The sequence below is a fragment of the Erpetoichthys calabaricus genome, chromosome 4, assembly GCF_900747795.2.
Source record: "Erpetoichthys calabaricus chromosome 4, fErpCal1.3, whole genome shotgun sequence".
Lineage (NCBI taxonomy): Eukaryota > Metazoa > Chordata > Cladistia > Polypteriformes > Polypteridae > Erpetoichthys > Erpetoichthys calabaricus.
This window is the reverse complement of record NC_041397.2, coordinates 327,596,957-327,617,079: the sequence shown is the minus strand read 5'-3', so window position 1 is coordinate 327,617,079 and position 20,123 is coordinate 327,596,957. Positions and strand designations below refer to the sequence as shown.

Sequence of the window (20,123 nt, the reverse complement as noted above, 5' to 3'; positions counted from 1 at the left end):
GCGCGGGTATTTTGCTAGTTACCAATAAATGAAATGAAAAGTAATCTGTCAATGTAAACACAAGATGATTTTCCACCACACTAATCCTTAATTAACAGGAGGTCCTTTTTAACAGTGCTACTTTTTATTCCTCCTTGTCCCTTCTTCTCTACTCATGCAGACTGTCTCATCTCGCTGTGTCCTTCCTGCTGACGGAGACTCGCTCAGCTTTACTGTCACTGCTGATTTCTCTTCTGAGGACCTAAGAAAGGAGCTGTTATGTCTGAAAAAGAGTCTGGAGAAGATCAGGCAGTGGGCCATCATCACATTGAGTCCATCAGGTACAGCTGTGTTTATTGTCCATTACGAGGACCAGAATGACAATAACAGGGACGGTGAGATGCATGAAGAAGGCCTATTCTTTTACATTCATCTCCAAGCCTTCACTGTTAAGAAATTTCCATAATGTCTTTCACCGTGACTAGCTGAGTGATATCACACTCTCATAATAAACAGAGTTCTTGAATGTTTAAGGTAAATATTATATTTCTTGTTAGTGTGGAAGTAACCCCCCGAGGAAGACATGAATAGTTCTTTATTCAGTCTTTATTCAGGCACCGGTGAGAACATAGCAGTCATGTGTTGCAAGGCAGTATAGCAAAGTTCTGCTTTTTCAGTCGACTTTTTATTTTTTCCTTCCTCCATCCCCTTTCCCCTTACTTATCAAAAAGCATAATATCATTTACCTAAGCATTTCATTTTATTACACAAATGGGCCATCTGTTTCTGTTTTGTGTACGTGTTAGATGGACCCTAAAGGAGGAAAGGTCATCTTTCCTGTGTCTAACAGACGTGTTCCTAAAGAGGAAGTTGTCCTCGGTCAGCTTACTGCACCCTGTCATGTGACAGACGCCTGTATGAATAACCTGTCGTTATAGCAAAACAGCTTTGTCAGCTTTTAACCCTTAGTAGCTTGTAAGCAGTTACATTTTCTTTTACATTAGCATAGTGAAACATCTTTTTTAAAACAGGGCTAATGGTACATCCGTCTGTTTTGATCATGTTGTACTATTTATGAACCTCTGTTCATCGGACATGCTAGCCCTTACAGCCATCTTTTTTGTGTGCTTTTGTTTCCTCTGTTCATCAAACATCCTCATTGGATGACATTATGCCCTGGCACAGATGTCAAACACCAGAGGTTTAACTGCTTTATATATAGACAGATGCCTTTTCTACTTACTCCCTTAAAGGCTATTTCTTCATCTGACATTGGGATTTTTTTATGTGTTCTGCATGACGACCAACATAAAATAAAAACAGAAAGTTGTGTTAAACTGGCAAGGCCCGCTCAGGGTACAAATGAAGTGTTGTTCACTTGAAAGCAGTGAAGACACAAATGAAATTGAACTGGGATCAACTTCAGTGCTTTGTAACATCATGAAATCTGAATGAGCTTCTGATGTCTTCTCTGTCCTTTACATTCTGTCAGATGGGCTCCTCGTTAAATATTCACGTTAATCCATTTTCAGCCATGCTTCCACATGCTAATGTGCTTTCTAAGTATGGTGTCGTATACTCGGACTCACTTCTCCCATTGACATTAAAGAGAATTTCACAGAGGTCTGTGTTAGAACCCTGACTACTTAAGGACCACCTGAACTTTTCACTGACTACACAGTAACAAGTTCACAGGTGAAATGTAATAAAAGGCTTTACAAATTATAAATTATATAATGTTTGCACATGAAAATAAAGAATTATTTAAACACATAGTAAGAAAAAGCTGCTCCACACTGATTAACATAAATGGAACCTAACGATGTCTGTCCATGAACAGAACTGCTGAGCTGTGGCCAACTAACAAAACAGGAGAGAAAAATAGAAACTGAGGCGATGGGTCAGACGTGAGCGCCCAACTGTACCTGCACTGTTTACTATCGGTCACCAATTCTGAGATGTAATGGCGGATTGGACTGGGCAGGTTCAACTGGGTGAGATTCTTATCTAGCAGCTCTAGGATGGTGGTGTTGAAAGCTGAGCTCAAGTCCACAAAGACGATCCTCATCAAGATGTTGGTCAATAAAGTTCAAGCCTAAATTCACTGCACCATCCATACGCCGGTGGGCTCTTTGTGCAAACTTGATCTTCATGTCTTCTGTTATTTTAAGTGCATTGTATTTGTAATATGTGTTTAAGCATTTAACATTATAAAAGTCCATCTTCACATTCTCAATTCTTCTATTTTATTTTAATTTTTAGGTTGTGAAGCTCCAATCTTCACCCTACAGCCTGAACCTCAGAGCAGAGAGGAGTTTTTACAATGTGAGTCTGTGAATTTCTTGCATTTATCATTATTTATTTTTGAATATCTCAGGCCAGGATTATGATGTGAAAGTGTAGCCTGCAGAAAGCATTATGTGAGAGTGGTGTGACTGATGAGCTGAAAGTGATGGGGGTCCTGTGACTGGTGCATTATGGGATATAGAGAAGCACCAAAGCAGTCTTTTAGATTTGACTCTCTTAAGTGTCAAGTGACCTCACAGCAAATAAAATAAAGTCCTACCGACTACGCCATATGCACCTGCATAATTCTTTTTCTTATGGCTCTTTTTTCCTTTGCACTTCCTGCTGTTTTCTCTTTTTGGTTTCCAGCCTCTCCTTTCTGTTGTTTTTCTATTTCAGTCATCCCCTAATAATAATGATAATAATAATTAATTTACAGTATACAGAACTCAGCAAGCAATGAAACCAGTTCAGTGTGCTCCAGATAAAAATACAATGTCCACTACCATTAACATATACACATACAGACACAGCCAAAAGAATTGGTTTAAAAAAGAATCACAATTGTTTGTGAAATAAGTTAAAATTCACAGAAGAACTTGCCATCCACGATTCTTTCCTCCATAGAGCAGACACTTTGTTTTTGATTCACGACTTAACATATTGTAGGAATAAAACCAAAAGAAGATGCCAGGGAAAAATATTTGGAAGCTCTTAGATGTTAAAAGACATCATAAGATGAGAATCAGTCTTCTAATGAAAATCACAGGGGTCTTCAGTCACTCGGCCTAATTGAATGGAGCAAAGTCCTCACTCAGCTGTGGTGTGTCATTGTGTGCAGCACACTGAACTTGGACAAGAGAAGAGGAGGAAAGGAAGAAGGACACAGACAAGCATGGACAAGACCACCTCCATGGAGCTTCATGTTACAGTGATCACAGTAGCTAATATCAAGAAGTTTAAGGTCCATGGGACCAAAGCCAGACTCACCGGATGTCACTACAGATGGAAAATTGACCCCCGATCGAAAAGAATAGTTTACAAGGTGGAGAACAGAAACAAATTAAACAATCAGGATAGATTTAGGCTGACCTCTAACATCAAGGTACAACAACTTCATGTAGCACCATCCATGTCTTTCTGAATGAAAGTGGGCTCCATGGTAGAAGACCACACTTCTGAAAGACAGAAACAAACAAAAAAAAAACTAAAAAAAACATACTTGAGTTTTCTAAAATGGACACTAGCAAGCCACAGTCCCAGAGAAGGTCCCTTGAAATGATAAAATGAAATGAGACCTTCATGGTAAGGAACAGCAGTTCTGTGTCTGCAGAAGACAAAATGATGAGTGCAAAGAAACAACATGAAATATGGAGGAGGCTCATTAATGTGATGGGGCTGCTGTGCTGAATCTGTGCAGGGCACAAGAAAATCAGAAGATCATCAAGAAATCATGGAGCAAATGCCACAGAACTCTATCTCAGGTGCAGGTCAAGGGTCCTCCAAAACATAGAAGTAAGACCACCCAAATATTATTGAAATTGTGTTGGAATGTTCTGAAGTGTCTACTATGAACCCTGAGCTGAATCCAAGTCAACATCCATTGAAAGATCTGGAAGTCACAATTGAGAGAAGAAGTCCATCAAAGCTCAAGAAGAGTGGGCCAAGTGAACAGTGAGAGGAGCAGAAGTCTCATCAGAGCTATAGGAAGTGTGTGATGGCAGTTATCACCTGAAGATAGTGGGTTACAGAACATTAGGGGAGGGTCCCAATAACTGTCTTTATGCCATGTCATTTATTTTATTGTGTACGTCTGAAATTAAAAGCAAAGAGTCTGCTCTATTGGAATAAAGAATGGAGTATGACAGTCACTGTTGTCAGTTTACACTGACTTGACAGAAAATTGGGATTCTTGTTTAAAAAGTAAAAGGAGACAAAAACTATGTTGACAATATAAACAGTAAAGGAATAGACATGAAAGGAGCTAAATAACATATAAATTAGTCAGTCAGTCATTCTCCAACCCACTATATCCTAACACAGGGTCACGGGGGTCTGCTGGAGCCAATCACAGCCAGCACAGGGCGCAAGGCAGGAACCAATCCCAGCCCACCGCAGGGCACACACATCCACACACACACACCAAGCACACACACGGGACAATTTAGAATCGCCAATGCACCTAACCTGCATGTCTTTGGACTGTGGGAGGAAACCCACACAGACACGGGGAGAACATGGAAACTCCACACAGGGAGGGCCCAGGAAGTGAACCCGGGTCTCCTAACTCCTAACTCTACCACTGTGCCACTGTGCCGCCCATATAAATTGTTATTATTATTATTATTACATTAAAGTCACTATATCCTCTAAGAGATGTGAAAGAAATGATATGACAAAGAAATGTGAAAGACAGAATATAATACAACAGAAAATAACAATAGATAACAAATGCAGTGTAATAATAGATGAGAGGAAAGGCACAGAGAGAAAATGACAAATACGACAAGAGCTGTAAATGAGATACAGCAGACAGACATGAAAGACACTATGAGATCGACAGACATGAAAGGCACTATATAATAGATAGATAGATAGATAGTCTGTTTCAAACTGGTTTAATCCAGTTCAGGCTGCATTGTGTTAAGTCAGAAGCTCACACAGCCACAACCACACAAGGCCAATTCAGAGTCACCATTTAACCCAACAAGCACATCTGTGGGACATGTGTAGAAAACCAGGAGTGACACAAGGAGGACATGCCGACCTGACAAAGATGACAACTGGGTGCCAAATTCAAAGTCATGAAACTGAAGCTGTGAGGCCGCAGCTCCAACCCCTCGGCCATCATTCTGTCATGAATCGAGTTTTACCATTTCATATCCTCTTTTTCAGATTTTGTCTTATTTTTGAACCAACCTCTTTTGGTTTTAAAGTTCATTTCTACTGATTGAATTGTCTCCTTTATTGCCTGAGTAGCTTCAGTTCACTCCATGTTGATTTTCTTCATGAACTTCACATCTCTCAGCACTCAAGGGCTGGCTTGTTTGTTGATCAGTAAATCATCAAGCTGTCAGTGATGAGTTTTATGACAATTCATTACATTTCATTCTTAGGCAGATCTTATTTGGGTTTTATTTTTTATTTTCATATTCCATGTAGACCTGACCCCTACATGTTCCAGTAGACCACTGAAAATGGAAGAATGAAAGACTGGGAATAGATGGAGCACAATGAGGATCAGGGGTTTATTGTGATGAAGTGTGACAGGGGATTGATTTTAAACTAAAGGGTTACATTGTGACAATAAAAAGTGTCATTTAATAAAGCCAGTGGTCAGTATGGACAGCCCAGTAGAACTCTGACCTTGACAGTGAGTTTATGGCGTTTATCGTAATTCCAGAATTTTATATTCAATTCACACAGATTCTATCCAATCAGAAGAGCTCTTTACTCATGATGACACATATTGGAGTCTTGTCTGCGCAGCTCCTGATTGGTTCTTGTTAATTGTCAGTGTTGTGCTCCGCCCCCAGTCCCGTTACACACTCCCAGATTTCCTCACTTGTGTTCTTTTCTCTCCTTTCAGACTTCTGTCCACTCACACTGGACATCAACACGGCACACAGACGCCTCCGTCTGTCTGAAGGGAACAAGAAGGTGACATGTAAGAGGACAAAGCCTGAATATCCTGATCATCCTGACAGATTTGACGACTTGTATGAAGTTCTGTGCAGAGAGGCTCTGACTGGGACTCGCTGTTACTGGGAGGTGGAGTGCACTGGAGTCTTCATAGTGATAGGAGTCACATATAAAGGACTGGGAAGGAAAGGAAAGGGCATGGAGTGCAGCCTTGGAGACAATGAGAAATCCTGGAGTTTGTTGTGTTTTAATTCCAAATACTCAGTGCATCACAATAACAAGCAGACAGCAATCAGCGCCCCCTACAGCCCCAAAGTAGGTGTGTATCTGGACTGGCCTGCTGGCTCGCTGTCATTTTATAGCGTCTCACACACAATGACCCTCCTGCACAGGTTCAGCACCTCCTTCACTGAACCGCTCTATCCAGGGTTTGGGCTCGGTTGGGACTCCAGTGTAACAATCTATCATCTGACACCAGGTGACCACTGACCGCTACCCTCCACCGGTCACTTGATGTCCCCAAAAGCTCAGGTTCCTTTTGTGTAGTTTGGGATCAAAATTAATTTTACAGTATGGAAATGGGGGCAGCACCTCTGTGACTGAATTAATGGATCAGAAAAATGCAGCAAGTGTGACTGTCAGGGTCTCCATTACTTTTGGGCTTGATTATCCTATCAGGTGTGTATGTCACAGTGAGGGGCGGTGACACCTAAGACCGACCCATAGCAGGCTGACAAGCAGAGGTCACTGTTGATTTACAGTCACATGTCCTTAACGCTGACACCCCAACAACTGTTGTGTCCCGAGTGTCATGGACTGTCATCTGTTAAGTAGGACAGGCATGTTGTCCTGCAGGAGCTGCACTACTGAAAGGCACTATATAGACTAAGCATCAAGAGCTGTTAAATAGTAACTATATGTAGGAGCACAGAGTGACAGATGTGACTACAGTCTTCTCCTCCATTCGCTAGACATTTTCTGCTCCTCAATTGGTCACTCAGAGGGTCCATCACTTCTGAATGATTTCACTGTGAATTTCTAAAGACGAGGACTCCAGTCACTCAGATGTCAGCCATACTGACAGAGTTTGGAATTTTACTGAGTCACTTGATGTCACATTAGACATCAAACTGCACCTTCTCCTTCTTCTTCCCAGATTTAGATATCTATATTTAATGGTATCATGGAAATTCTGACTTTTGTCAAAAAATGAATTCTTGGTCAGTTGACTAGTGGGCCTTGCAGTGGACTGTCACCCCATTCAGGGTTGGGCCCTGCAATGGGAAAATGGATAAGAAATGGATAAAAAAGAGAACGGATGGACAAAAGGGGTCACTGACTGGTCTGTCCTGTCTTGTGGTCTCTGCTATACATTTTGATTTTTGATGCTTTGTTTAAAAGATTAACACTAGAATTCCTGAAGCCTATGAAAAAACTCGGAATCCCGGCCCACCTTAAATTCCTTTGCACCTCTCCATCAGCATCTTTTGTGTTATAAATGTGTCGATAAGCAAAAGCAGCCAGCAGCCTGCTATCCCATCATCAAGTCGCAGAGAAGATTCTCAGAGCTCAAGTCTTGTTTATCTGCGTGTGATGTGCCGGGAATTGTAGAGGGTAAATAATACAGTATATCGTTATTTGTAATACAAGCATTTCATGTGTGTTCTGTGTGTGTCTACAACAATCTGTGTAAGTGTAGGATGAAGTGCAAGGCAGGAATCAGTGAACAGATAACTAAAAAAGAAACGTTTTTGATATTTTTGTAATAATTGACAAAATGTAGACATGAAGTGTATGATGTGTGAAGGCTGAAGTCCAAATATTAAATAAGCACTTTCACAAAACGTACAAATATAACAAAGCAAGTGCGCATTTATTGAAGTTGAAGAATATAACAGAAGAAAAAGAAATCTGTTTAAGGTATAACACTGACATGATAGCTTTGTATGAAAGGCACGATAGATAGATAGATAGATAGATAGATAGATAGATAGATAGATAGATAGATAGATAGATAGATAGATAGATAGATAGATAGATAGATAGATAGATAGATAGATGTGTATCAGCTTTACAAAAATGTGACATTGAAAATTGCTTCTGCTTTTCGTACAATCAGTGTGTTTATTTTAATTCTTCAAAATTCGGAGCTGAAATGATAACATTTAAGATGTGTTTAATAGTTGAAACAAACTACCCAACATTCAGCAAAAAAAAAAGGATTAAAGTCAATGCTGGATCAAAATTGACCCAAAATACATGGCAAGGTAAACATTTTACATGCTGTACAAACTAAATGTTTCTTTTTTTTACTTTTCATTAATTTGGGGAAATTTAAGAAAATTCATGAAGTTATTGAAGTCTCAAGTGGTACAAAATGGCAGTCGCTGCAATATTCTTCATAAGTCTGTCGATTTAGGGTGTAAGTTTTCTAAACTGTTTGGGGCTCCCCCAAACAGAATGACAAGCCGAAGAGCGTCCCAAAGTGCGATCGCCGCGTCTGTGGAAGACAGTCTGTCAGCTGCCGATTCAAGTGCAGGCTCCCACCCGTGTGGCACTGCGGTCAAGCTATGAGCACCTGCCGTCAACGGCCGATGCAAGGAACATCGTAAATGCAGGGCACAGTATTACTTGGCAACTAACCTGGTCATGACCCTGCCTGATTGCTGTGTCTTTGTTTAGGAGAGTGGTAGATCCCGCTACAATAAATAACAGTGCTGTTCCGGTTTCAAGCTCAATAAAGTTGGAACCAGGAGTGGGGTCCTTGCACCAATGGATCCCTAAGAAATACAGCAAAACCCAGAGCAGGATGAGGCACCAGCGACCGCCACTGCCTTGGCGCGGCCACAATATGTGCTGCTGAAGATGGCTCCCTCAGACGACCCTTGAGTGTTTCCTATTCTACTTTGAACGTATGGCAACATCGATACGATGGTACAGGGGAGCCTGGACAGCTACTGTATTTTAGCCCCGTTTTTAACCACAGAAGCCCTCCAAGCCGTACGGAATCTCCATCCAGAAAGGCTCGATGATTACAACTTCCTGAAGCAACAGATCCTCCTCCGCAAGACAAGGGCTGCCAGTTTTGGCTGTGGCATATTGATCCGGATCGCCCTGTACAAGGACAGATCCAGGACTTAGGGACTTGATTCAAAGCTGGAACCACAGAGACCCTTTCGAGCTCATTGTAGAAAAGCTCGCTATTGATGCAGTTCTTTTTGGGGATACACGAGAGCCTTTGTGATGAAATGCTACAGAACAACGTCCACTCGCTGCTGGATCTGACCCACAGACTCGAGGGTGCACAAGCCACCTGGAAACAATGGGGTTCCCCAGGCTTGACCCCAATGTCGATCCAGCCAGCACAGACCTTTGGGTTTGCCAGTGTCACGAGCCAAAAGGTGAACACCATAGTGCAGACTAAGCTCAGCTGCTTTTGCTGTGATCAACTGGGACACATGGCTCAGGAGCGTCACCTCCCACCTGCGCAAACAATGGCTATCAGTCTGGCCCAGATATACGGCTTGCAAGTTTTCCCCAGGACGGTAAAGGAGGAAAATTTTAAGGTCTCTATTACGTTGGCCGGATGGGAATTCTCTGCACTTTTGGACTCTGGTAGCGACCTCTGCATAGTCCACTGTGACTTGCTCCAGCAGACCCTTTATAAGGCCACAAACAAGCTGCATTAATGGGGACATTAAAACAAACAAGACTATATTACTCCCCCTGAAATTTAAAGGGAAGAACTTTAAGGTTTGGACTGCCATACCAGACACCTCACCCTGGCCATTCCAAATAGGAAAATGGAATGCCTTCTTCCCACGGGTCTTGGCCACTGGCAGAACACCAACTACCATAGTGGACAGAGAGGAGCTCGCCGCAGACAATGTCAGTCAAAGAAAGAGATTTGAAATTGAACCGGAGTTGTCCAGCAAGCTGCAGGATGTATCCTCAAGTGAAATCCTGGGACAGCTGGCAAACTTGTCCGCGCCACCACACATGCCAACAGCCTCCACAGACCGGAGACTCAATACGGACCTAGACGAAAACAAAATATCAGTGGGAGGTGAGTATGATGCTGCATCGGACACGGTAGCAGTGAGAGGCGAGGGCGACTCTACATCAAACATGGAGGAAGCAGAGACTGGCATTCAGAAGGAGTTTGCTTGCCAGCAACGAGTCGATAACAACTTGGATTTTGCATTCAGACAAGCCCACGTCACAAATGACTCTTACTATCTGAAAAGAGAGGACCTGAATTTTAAAACACCACATTTTTTACTTAAGGATGGCTTTCTGTAGCAACTATCGGAAAGTTTCAGAATTAAGCAGTTACACTCCAGGCTTCATCATTCGCAGACAAATGGCCTGACTGAATGATTTAATAAAACCCTAAAGCAGAAGATTCAGTGGGTAGCCCGTGATGATCCAACTTCCTTGGACACAGTATTACCTTTCCTGCTGTTTGCTGTCCTGGAGACCCTGCAAGCTTCCATTGTTATGAACCCTTTCAAACTATTATTTGGCCAGTGGCCACGTGGGGTGTTGGACATTTTTCAGGATGAATGGACAGGGACTCACGAGATAAACCCTGGGGGGAGGTTTGTTGACCGAGTCGTTTAGCTGCAAGAGCGGATTGCCAGATTATCCTCTATTGCGGTGCAACATCAGCAGCGCAGGCAGGAGGTGCAAAAACGTAATTATGACAAGATGAGTAAACTCCGCAAGTTTAAGAAGGGGGATTGCGTACTGGTGTTGATCCCATCCGATCCACAAAAATTTCAGGCCAATTGGCAAGGGCCAGCAGTGATAGAATAGCATATGTCCCCAGTGAATTATAAAATCGGCATTCCCGGGCAGCGGAAACCTGTACAGATTTTGCATATTAATCTTTTAAAGTAGTGGCACGACCATCACAAAGTCCTAGTCAAGGCCGCAGTGGTCACCATTGGGGATGATTTGACTGACACCCAGAAAGCAGAATTGCTATCGCTGATCGAAATCAACTCGGACGTTTTTTCAGCAACACCTGGCTGGACGACGATTTCAGAACACAAGAATGTCACTCCACCACGTGTTACTATACAGGTGCCCTCGTATTGCCTACTGGAGGCAACAAGGAAATTGATACACGAGGAAGTCCAACAGACGCTCCAATTAGGCATTATTCGGCTGAGCAATAGCAAATGACAAAGTCCAATCGCATTCGTCTCAAAGTCCAACTGTTCGGTTTGGTTCTGTATTGATTTTAGGCATTTGAATAAGATTTTCTAAGTTTGATACATACCCGATGCCATGTGTGGACGAGCTGTTAGAAAAGCTTGGGCTGGCTTCACATATCTTCACTATTGATCTCACAAAGAGTTATTAGCAGGTCCCTTTGGAGGAGTCTAGTTGTGAGAAAACTGCGTTTGCCACTCTGGATGGGTTGTTTAAATTTACAGCGCTCCCTTTTGGTATCCATGGTGTTCCACTGACCTTTCAGGGAATGATGGACCAGATCTTGTGTTCCCATTCTGCGTATACAGGTGCCTATCTTGACAATGTGGTTATTTTCAGTAATAATTAGGAATCTCATCTCATCCGCCTTCGGACTGTGCTTGACAGATTGCAGTTGGCGGGGTTGACGCCCAACCCTAAGAAGTGCAAGCTGGGTATGTCAGAAACCCACTATCTGGGATATTCCATGGGAAAGGGTTTGCTTAGGCCTCAAATGGACAAGCTGGGGCTTGTGGGGTATTACAGGCTGTTCATTCCCAATTTTCTCTGACCACGCCCTGCTGCAATGGCTGTACAAACAGAAGGATACAAACACCCGGCTAACTCGATGGTCTATTAGCTTGCAAGCTTTTGCTTTTGATGTTCACCATTGTCTCAGGGCTGCACACACCAGTGCTGATGTTCTCTCCTGCCTAGCTGAGCCCGGTTTAGATGGTGCTTTACCCACACCAGTGTGGACAAAGTTGAGGGGGGAGAAGTAAGGTTTCTAAACACTTTTGGGACTCCCCCCAATTGGATGACATGCCAAAGAGCGTCCCGAAGCGTGATCGCCTCATCTGTGGAAAATAGTGGCAACTGCAGGTTCCCAGCGCTGTGACACCTTGCTGCGAAAGCAAATCCGAGTCAATCGCAGTCGCGCTATGAGCACCTGCTGTCAATGGGCAATGCAAGGAACATTGTAACTGCAGGGCACAGTATTACTTGGCCACTAACCTTGTCATGACCCTGCCCGACTGCTGTGTCTGTGTATAGGACAGAGAGTGGTAAATAAATAAATAACTGTGCTGTTCCTGTTTCAAGCTGAATAAAGGTGGTTTTGCTAAAGCACAGAGACTCAGCCTCGTGTTTTGGGATGCAAGACAGGGACTCACATGTCACAATATATTTACAGAATGACATTATTAGGCCACGTTGACGAGTTTGACCTTTCAAATTTGGCCTTATGGGATTCGTATGCAGTGAGACTGAAATTTTTTCTGGAAGCTAACAAAGTAACAGACACAGGCCAGAAGAGTGCAGTGCTGCTGAGTGTGACTGGAAGTAAAACGTTTGAAACTGTTAGGTCGCTCATCTCCCCTGCTAAACCCAGTCACAGGTCTTATCAGGAAATTGAAACATTGTTAAAAAATCATTCTGCACCCACCCCTTCAGAAACAGTTATTATTTCATTTCAACAGGAGGAACCAAAAGCCAGATGAAAGCATTGCAGGTTACATTGCAGAACATCCGAAGACTGTCTGAAAATTGCAATTTTGGTAACCGTTTGGATTCCATGCTGAGAGAGAGACTTGTATGTGGGGTCAGAGATGAGGCTCTTCAGAGGCTCTTAGCAAAATCAAATTTAACCTTTGCCTTAGCTCAGGAAGAAGCACTTGCATATGAGGCTGCATCAGTACATCCAAAATACAGGAATCATCTATTAAATTGTGCACATCAGACACCCATCAGCTGCACAATAGAGACCCAAAAGCAAAATCTTATTTGCTGCACTCAGACACTTTGGACCCCGCTCAAGGAAATTGCATTAGTTGTTGGGGGAATCACAGACGTGACGTTTGTCGTTTCAGAGAAGCTGTGTGTCATAAATGTAAGTGCCATGGGCATCTACAGAGAGTATGTCGCCAGGGGGCTTATCCAGTAAAAGGCAAGCCAGCAAGTGCAAGTGCATCTCACAAAGCAGAACAAAGAGGCAGTGCAGCCGCAGAGAGTTTTGAAGATGGGTGTGATACAAGTGTCTGTTCTGCAGAAATCATAAACAGTGTGGGAGCTTGTACAACCAGACACAAGACATATACTCTTGTCACATTACAAGGAGTGCCGTACAGGATGGAAGTGGACTCAGGATGTGAGTGTTCCTTAATCTCAGAGGAGACCGATTTGCCGATGTAGGCTTGAGGCTAAAAAAAGACAGATGTGTGTTTGGTGTACCAAGTGTAGAGTTCCCAGGGTTCAGAGTTCATCCAACTACCACAAAAGTTAAAGCGATCCATGAGGCTTCAACACCAAGTAATACACAGGAGCTGCAAGCATTTCTGGGACTTCTAAACTTTTATCATTCATTTCTAAAAGATAAGGCCACTGTGGCAGAGCCACTTCACAGACTGCTGGATAAAAATGCCGTTTGGAAATGGTCCGACACCCACGAGAGAGCTTTCAATGAAGTTAAAAAGTTGCTATCATCAGATAGTATTTTAGTGCATTATGACTTGGAGAAACCACTTCACCTCACCTGTGATGGAGTAGGAGCTGTTCTGAGTCACACAGTAAGCTCCAATTGCATATTACTCGAGGACTATGACCAGTACAGAAAGAAATTATTCACAAATTGATAAAGAAGCCCTGGCTATCGTTGCAGGAGTAAAACAAAATCATGAGTACCTGTATGGTAGGAGTTTTACAATCATCACAGACCACACACCATTATTGGGGCTGTTTAAAGGTAATGGGCTTACGCCACAAATAATTTCACCTCGCATGCTCAGGTGGTCATTACTGTTAAATGTGTATGACTATGAACTTCAGTATCGCCCAGGAAAAGAAATTACTAATGTGGATGCATTAACACTAGAATTACCAGAGCCTACGAAAAAACTCGTATATCCGGCCCACCTTAAATCGCTTCTTAAAACCTTTCTCACCTCTCCGCCAGCGTCTTTTGTCATCTAAATGTACTGATAAAGATAAGCTGCCAGCAGCTGGCTATTCCATCCCCCCAACGACTTAGAACGTAAACAGGCTTTTCCCAGCTCTTGCCTTGATTGATTATCTGGGAGTGAAGTGGAGTTTTAGAGTAGAAATAATAAGATTGTTATTTGAAACACACGCATTTCATATGTGTTGCATTTCTACAGTAATCTGTGTAAACACATTGTTAAAACAAAAATGTGTTATATATTCTAGTAGCAATTGACAAAATGTAGGCATAAACTATATAATGTATGAAGCCTGAAGTCCAAATATCAAAGAAACACTTTCACAAAAGGTACAAAAAAAAGCCACTGCCAAAAAAACCCGCCTTAGTGTGAGACATTGACATGACTTAACTATCACTGCTTCTGTGGCGCAACAGTATCAGTCGCTGACTGGGAATCAGAAGGTCATGAGTTCGATCCTGCACAACTCCCATTTGAGAAGTGTTCTTATTTTACTATTTTAGAATAAAAAGATACATTTGATTTCAGTCTGTAACAGCTGGTGTAATTTATGATATTTGTAAAGGTTAGCTTTATTTTTTTAAATTCACTTTTCATTGTCTCAGTCGCATTCAGGATCCATCCCTACCGCCCCCCATCTGACACTGCGGTTTTTACATAAAGACGCGCTATAGTTCTGCAGTGTATCACGATACATACGACCGCGTGTTTTTTCCCCCCAGTATTGCCAGTCCCCACGTGTTGCTGTATGCTGTTTCTTTTGTGTGAAGCTTTTGTGGAAGTGTTTATTTGATCTTAGGAACTCGGGCTTTACACATTCTACATTTTGTAACATTTATTACTAAAATATGAAAAAGTTTCTGTTTTAGCAATGTGTTTACACAGATTACTGTAGAAACGGAACACGCATGAAATGCATGTATTCCAAATAGCGATCTATTATTTCTATTCTAAAACTCCAGCAGTTCAGTCACTCCCAGATATTCAAACAAGCCATGAGCTGGGAAAACTTAGTGAACGTTCTGCGACGGTGGGGGATGGAATAGCCGGCTGCTCGCTGCTCCTCTTAATCGGCACAATTAGAAGACAAAAGAGAGGTGAGAACGGTTTTAAGGTGGGCCGGATCTACGAGTTTTTTCGTAGACTCTGGTAATTCTAGTGTTAAACCATTTACTCCTCAGAACCCCAGAATTTGAAATTTCTCCTGTATTGGAAGTTCTTATGCTGGAATCTATCTCCAGACCCACCTTGCAGGCATCTGATATCACATGCAGATCCAGTATTAGCCCGTGTACTGAACTGGGTGTGGAAGGGGTGGCCGAAGGAAAAATTAGGGGAGGACTTCAAGCAATTTGAAAGGCGTCAGCATGAGCTGTCTTCATACAGGTGATGTCTTCTATGGGGAAACAGAGTAATAATTCTACAGAAGGCACAAACCTTAGTGCTCGCCGCTCTACACAAAGGTCATCCTGGTATGGTAAACATAACTAACTCAATGCCTCAGGAGACTGACAGCAACCTGGAAAATCATGAGGAGCGCAATAACACACAGCCAGCTACGCCCCAACAATCAGCTGATGATAATTCCATGGCATCTGATCAGATTCAGGAATAGCCCACTGAAGTTAATCCCAATCGAGGGCCTGTCAGATGTTGAACTTGAGCATCCTAAAAGAATAACTCGCCAGCCAGCCTATCTAAAGGATTATGTTATCTAGTGGGGAGGAATGTGATAAATTGCCCAGTATTAGTTCATGCCAGTAGATGGTGCTGTTTGTTTCATGTATAATTCCAATAGGCTTTTTTTCTCTTGTTTTATGTTCTTGTTGATTATTGTATGTTTGGCACAATTTATAATATACAGAGTTCAGAATAATAAACAGATTCAAAAAGAATCTCAACACGTGTGCAGGAACATCGCAACACTGTCAGAAGAAAGGACGCACTATCATTGATCTATGCACATACTAAATCGACAGGACACACATTCAACTGGGACAGTGTAAAAGTAAAATTTAAGGCCAGTACTAAAAGTGCCAGAGAGTTAGCCGAGTCTTGGCTATCAAATGAAAACGCCATCAACAGACACTTGGACATAAATCCAGCATATGCTAACTTAAGAAGAACATGTACATAGTAAATAAACTGTACAAACCCCCCCTCTTGATCATACCGACTTAGTCACCTCCCTCCCCCACTTAATGTGTTGCTATATATTGCCTTTGATTCTTGTAAGTCTAAGCATTATCCTCTGATGAAGACCCCTGGTAGGGGTTGAAAGCTCAGGAATAAAAACTACTTTATGATACGTGATTAATTTTTTTCTCCCTTTGTGGATCTCCAGCTGCAAATATATATATATATATATATATATATATATATATATATATATATATATATATATATTGTCAGAAAAACGACGAAAAGACATCAAGAAGGTTTGGGGCAGCCACCCATTTAATCGATTACGGCTGCAAAAGGTATCGAAAAACATCGACATGTTCATTCAACCGAGTCCAAAACAGAACTGATCTCCAGGTAGCAAGATGGCAGCTTTAAAGGCCAGTAGCGGAAGTGATATCATCCCGACCGGAACCAGAAGTGACGTCAGTGGCTGCCCCAGAGCTGGGTGGGATTTCCCTAGAATGGTCTGCAAAAGATCGAGAGGGAAAATTAGTGCACTCCGCCCCCCCTTGGTCTGGCATGGAACTACCTGTATTTAAGCCCTTTAGCTGTCTCCTAAACACATGTGTGTGACAATATATATATAGCCCTGCGGTGGGCTGGTGCCCTGCCCAGGGTTTCTTTCCTGCCTTGTGCCCTGTGTTGCCTGGGATTGGCTCCAGCAGACCCCCGTGACCCTGTAGTTAGGATAGAGCAGGTTGGATAATGGGGTTGGTGGGGTTGGGTGGATGGAGATATATATATATATATATATATATATATATATATATATATATATATATATATATACACACACACAAGTATAACCACCAAAATAAAGACAAGAATTAACAGGTTCTCCGTTAGAACAGCTAAAGGAGCTGAAATTTTCTAATTATGATATTGATATATAATAGAAGCAACCATTAAATATCGGATTTGGTCTTCAGCAACAATTGGACGTTTGCTTGTACAATGCGAATGGTAGAAAAGCTGGAACAAGAACTGATAAAATTCTGAGTTGTACTCCAAAGACAGATTACCTTTCTGAAGAAGAGGACGGTTATATTGAGATTTTGTTAAAAACAGTAGAACAGGAATTGCAAGTAGAAGGTCAAACACAAATGTGAATAAGACCAAATCAAAGTGGCCTATGTGAGCAGGTGGTCCTCCAGGTTACACAATCTGTACCTTCTTTATGGTACAGATAAACAGATAAAGATAAAGGTATGACAATTACAATCCAAACTTACCTGTCAATCCTCCTCCTAAATTGAAGGTATCAAAAACAAGTATATAAATCAAGTACACTTGAAAAGCCGGGTATACGTTCATCTTCTAAAAAATTAACATAAATGATATAAGAGCCAGATAATAAACAGAATACCGCTATTGCTAAAAATACTGAAATGTATTTTATTTGAGTTCTCAAAAAAACAGCCCAAAGGTTAAATTGGTACTTAGCAGTCCATACACCGATTATAGTATCGAGTGATTTCAACTTAAATAGAATTGGAAAGCTTTATAATCCACATGTCCAAATAGAGAGCCAGAATCTGACGTTTAATGGAAATTTTTAAGAAAACTGCAACCCAATAGACAAACTCAAATGGCGCTGTTTTCTGTGAAGATAAATGATAAGTGAGTAGCTGAGGTTGAAACACTAAGAGAACAATGGCAGAAATTAATTAGTGCATCTAAAAAACTTTCCTCAAGCACAAATGAACTTCAGTTTATTCAGATAAAATGCCCTTCAATGATAAGGAGGATTTACAATACAGAAATGGTTTCTGGAGGATGATGTCTCATATAGTCCAAAAGTACCTTAACTGTACATACTCTGGACCCCAAAGAACCTAATGGATTTTACCTACTGCCTAGAATATTTCCGTAGGCTTCAGGGATTCTAGTGTTAAAGGCCAAGACAGGGACAGACATTTCTCAGGGTTTCAGTTTGATTTTTAGACGGGGTAGAAACTACCGACAGACCACGGCAGAGAATTTCATAACACAATGGTGTTAAAACAACTTAAACAGAACAATATTTTACATTTAGTCATGAACAGTGATGTAAAAGCAACTATAGTAGAATGATTCACTAGGACCTTAAAATTCAAACTATGGAATATTTTACATATTCAAATACTCTGACGTATATAGACGTCCCGTCTCCCCGGTGAGTACAGCGCATGCCTGCACAGACAGTACAGAGAGCTTGACTAACGACCCAGAGAGAGGAGGAACAGGAAGACTTTCGACAGAATATATCACACTCCCAAGAAGCCTGGTGGTGCATCCCTTTGCCTTACCCGCCTACCCAGGCCATCCCAGTTATGAAATGATTCATTAAGGAGAAGAAAGAAAAAAAAGATAGCAGAGTGCCTTAAAACAACAACTTTATTGAAACAAATTCAAAACATAGCAATTGTGACATTGTCTTCACTTTCAAAGTTGCACTGTGTGTGCTATGCATTAAAATACTATGCATTAAAATAAGTCTTTGGAAAACTAGACACATGGCCTTTAGGGCTTGTGATTTGATTGCAGTTTTTTCTTGTTCTTCTTCGATGACAAATGAGATCTGATTTGAATTTGCTTTCCACTTTGGTGGACTTCATGACCACCATGTTAAACTGGCCCACCCCGTAAAACTGGCCCACCCCACCTGATCAGTAATATAACACTAGAATCCCAGAAGCCTACAAAAAACCTTCTATCCCGGGTCAACTTAAATTCCTTCGCACCTCTCCATCAGTGACTTTTGTTTTGTAAATGTGCTGATCAGCACAAGCATCAAGCAGCCTGCAATCCTACCAACCCCCAGTCGCAAACTTCTCCCAGCTCGTCTCTATTGTGGTGTGAGGTGCCTGGAGTTGTATAGGGTAAATAATATATCATTTAAAATACATACATTGCATGTGTATTCCATGTCTACAGTGATCTATGTAAACGTTTTTATGTTTCCTCTGATGCTCTTCATTCAGTGCAGACGCAGAATGCAGTGACAAGTTCACAAGTACAATATGAATACTAACTTTACAAGTGACTGATTACATAAAGAGCACCAATAAAGACTCTGATTTGTTTAAACAAAGTCATTTGAAACTGGTGACCATAACTGGAGTCCATCACTATCAGTCTATTAATTTATTTTTGAACGACAGTTAAAGGGGGCATTCACTGCTGGGACTCTGATGGTGTCACGGCCCTCTTTCTTGATTTATGTAACATGTCACATCCCCCAAAGTCTTACACTACATGACCAACTCTGCTGGCATTTCTATTATGGAGGTGCTAAATTTTTAGGCACTGAAAATATTTGGCCAAAACTAACAGAAAAGGCACATTTTAGGTCAAAAGAGAAAAAAGGCAGATATGTGGGTGACGCTGTTTGAAAACATTTGAGATCCACAGTCACAAACAGCACCTCCTGTTCTACAGGGAGTATGGAAAATAAAATTAGTATATTCATGTATTAGCATAAATAAATATAGAAAATATATAAGCACTAACTTTAGTGCAAATATTAATGCAAGTCAGGCTTGCTAAATGAATGGTTAAATAAAGGCACATGCCATATTTCTTTTTTAATTAAAGCTTAGCTTTAGCCACCAATATAAACTAGCTCGAAGAACAAGGAAGGGAAGTGATAAGATAAGACAGCCTAAGGGTGGGAAAAGGGGGAATGTCTGTAAACTCAAGGCTAACTAGAAAATAAGCAAAGCAGAAAAATGCAGGCCAATAACAAAAGACAAAGATAATAGTGGATATTATGGAAGAATTTGACAGGCCAGCTACAGAAAAAGGAGTCAGAAATGAGCAGCGAATGAGCAAGGTCAGAGTGATAAGAAATGATAATAAAAACTGTAATTTTTGGACTGTTCGGGGCTCAGCTTGATT

The 20,123-nt window shown here is 41.5% G+C and overlaps 2 protein-coding genes and 1 long non-coding RNA gene across 3 annotated transcripts in view; 1 reads left to right on the top strand and 2 right to left on the bottom strand.

Moving 5' to 3' along the window:
- The window catches only part of LOC114643553 (protein NLRC5-like), a 5,922,889-nt gene that overhangs the window by 2,761,244 nt on the left and 3,141,522 nt on the right, over window positions 1–20,123 (bottom strand). The gene's annotated exons all lie outside the window — the stretch shown is intronic.
- LOC114642560 (NACHT, LRR and PYD domains-containing protein 3-like) overlaps window positions 1–20,123 on the bottom strand; it is a 691,964-nt gene that overhangs the window by 358,225 nt on the left and 313,616 nt on the right. The window lies entirely within an intron of this gene.
- LOC114643566 (uncharacterized) overlaps window positions 159–20,123 on the top strand; it is an 89,328-nt gene continuing 69,363 nt past the window's right edge. Inside the window, exons 1-2 of the long non-coding RNA XR_007934718.1 lie at window positions 159–320; window positions 2,242–2,304. This is a non-coding gene — a long non-coding RNA (uncharacterized LOC114643566). The remainder of the gene's footprint in view (window positions 321–2,241; window positions 2,305–20,123) is intronic.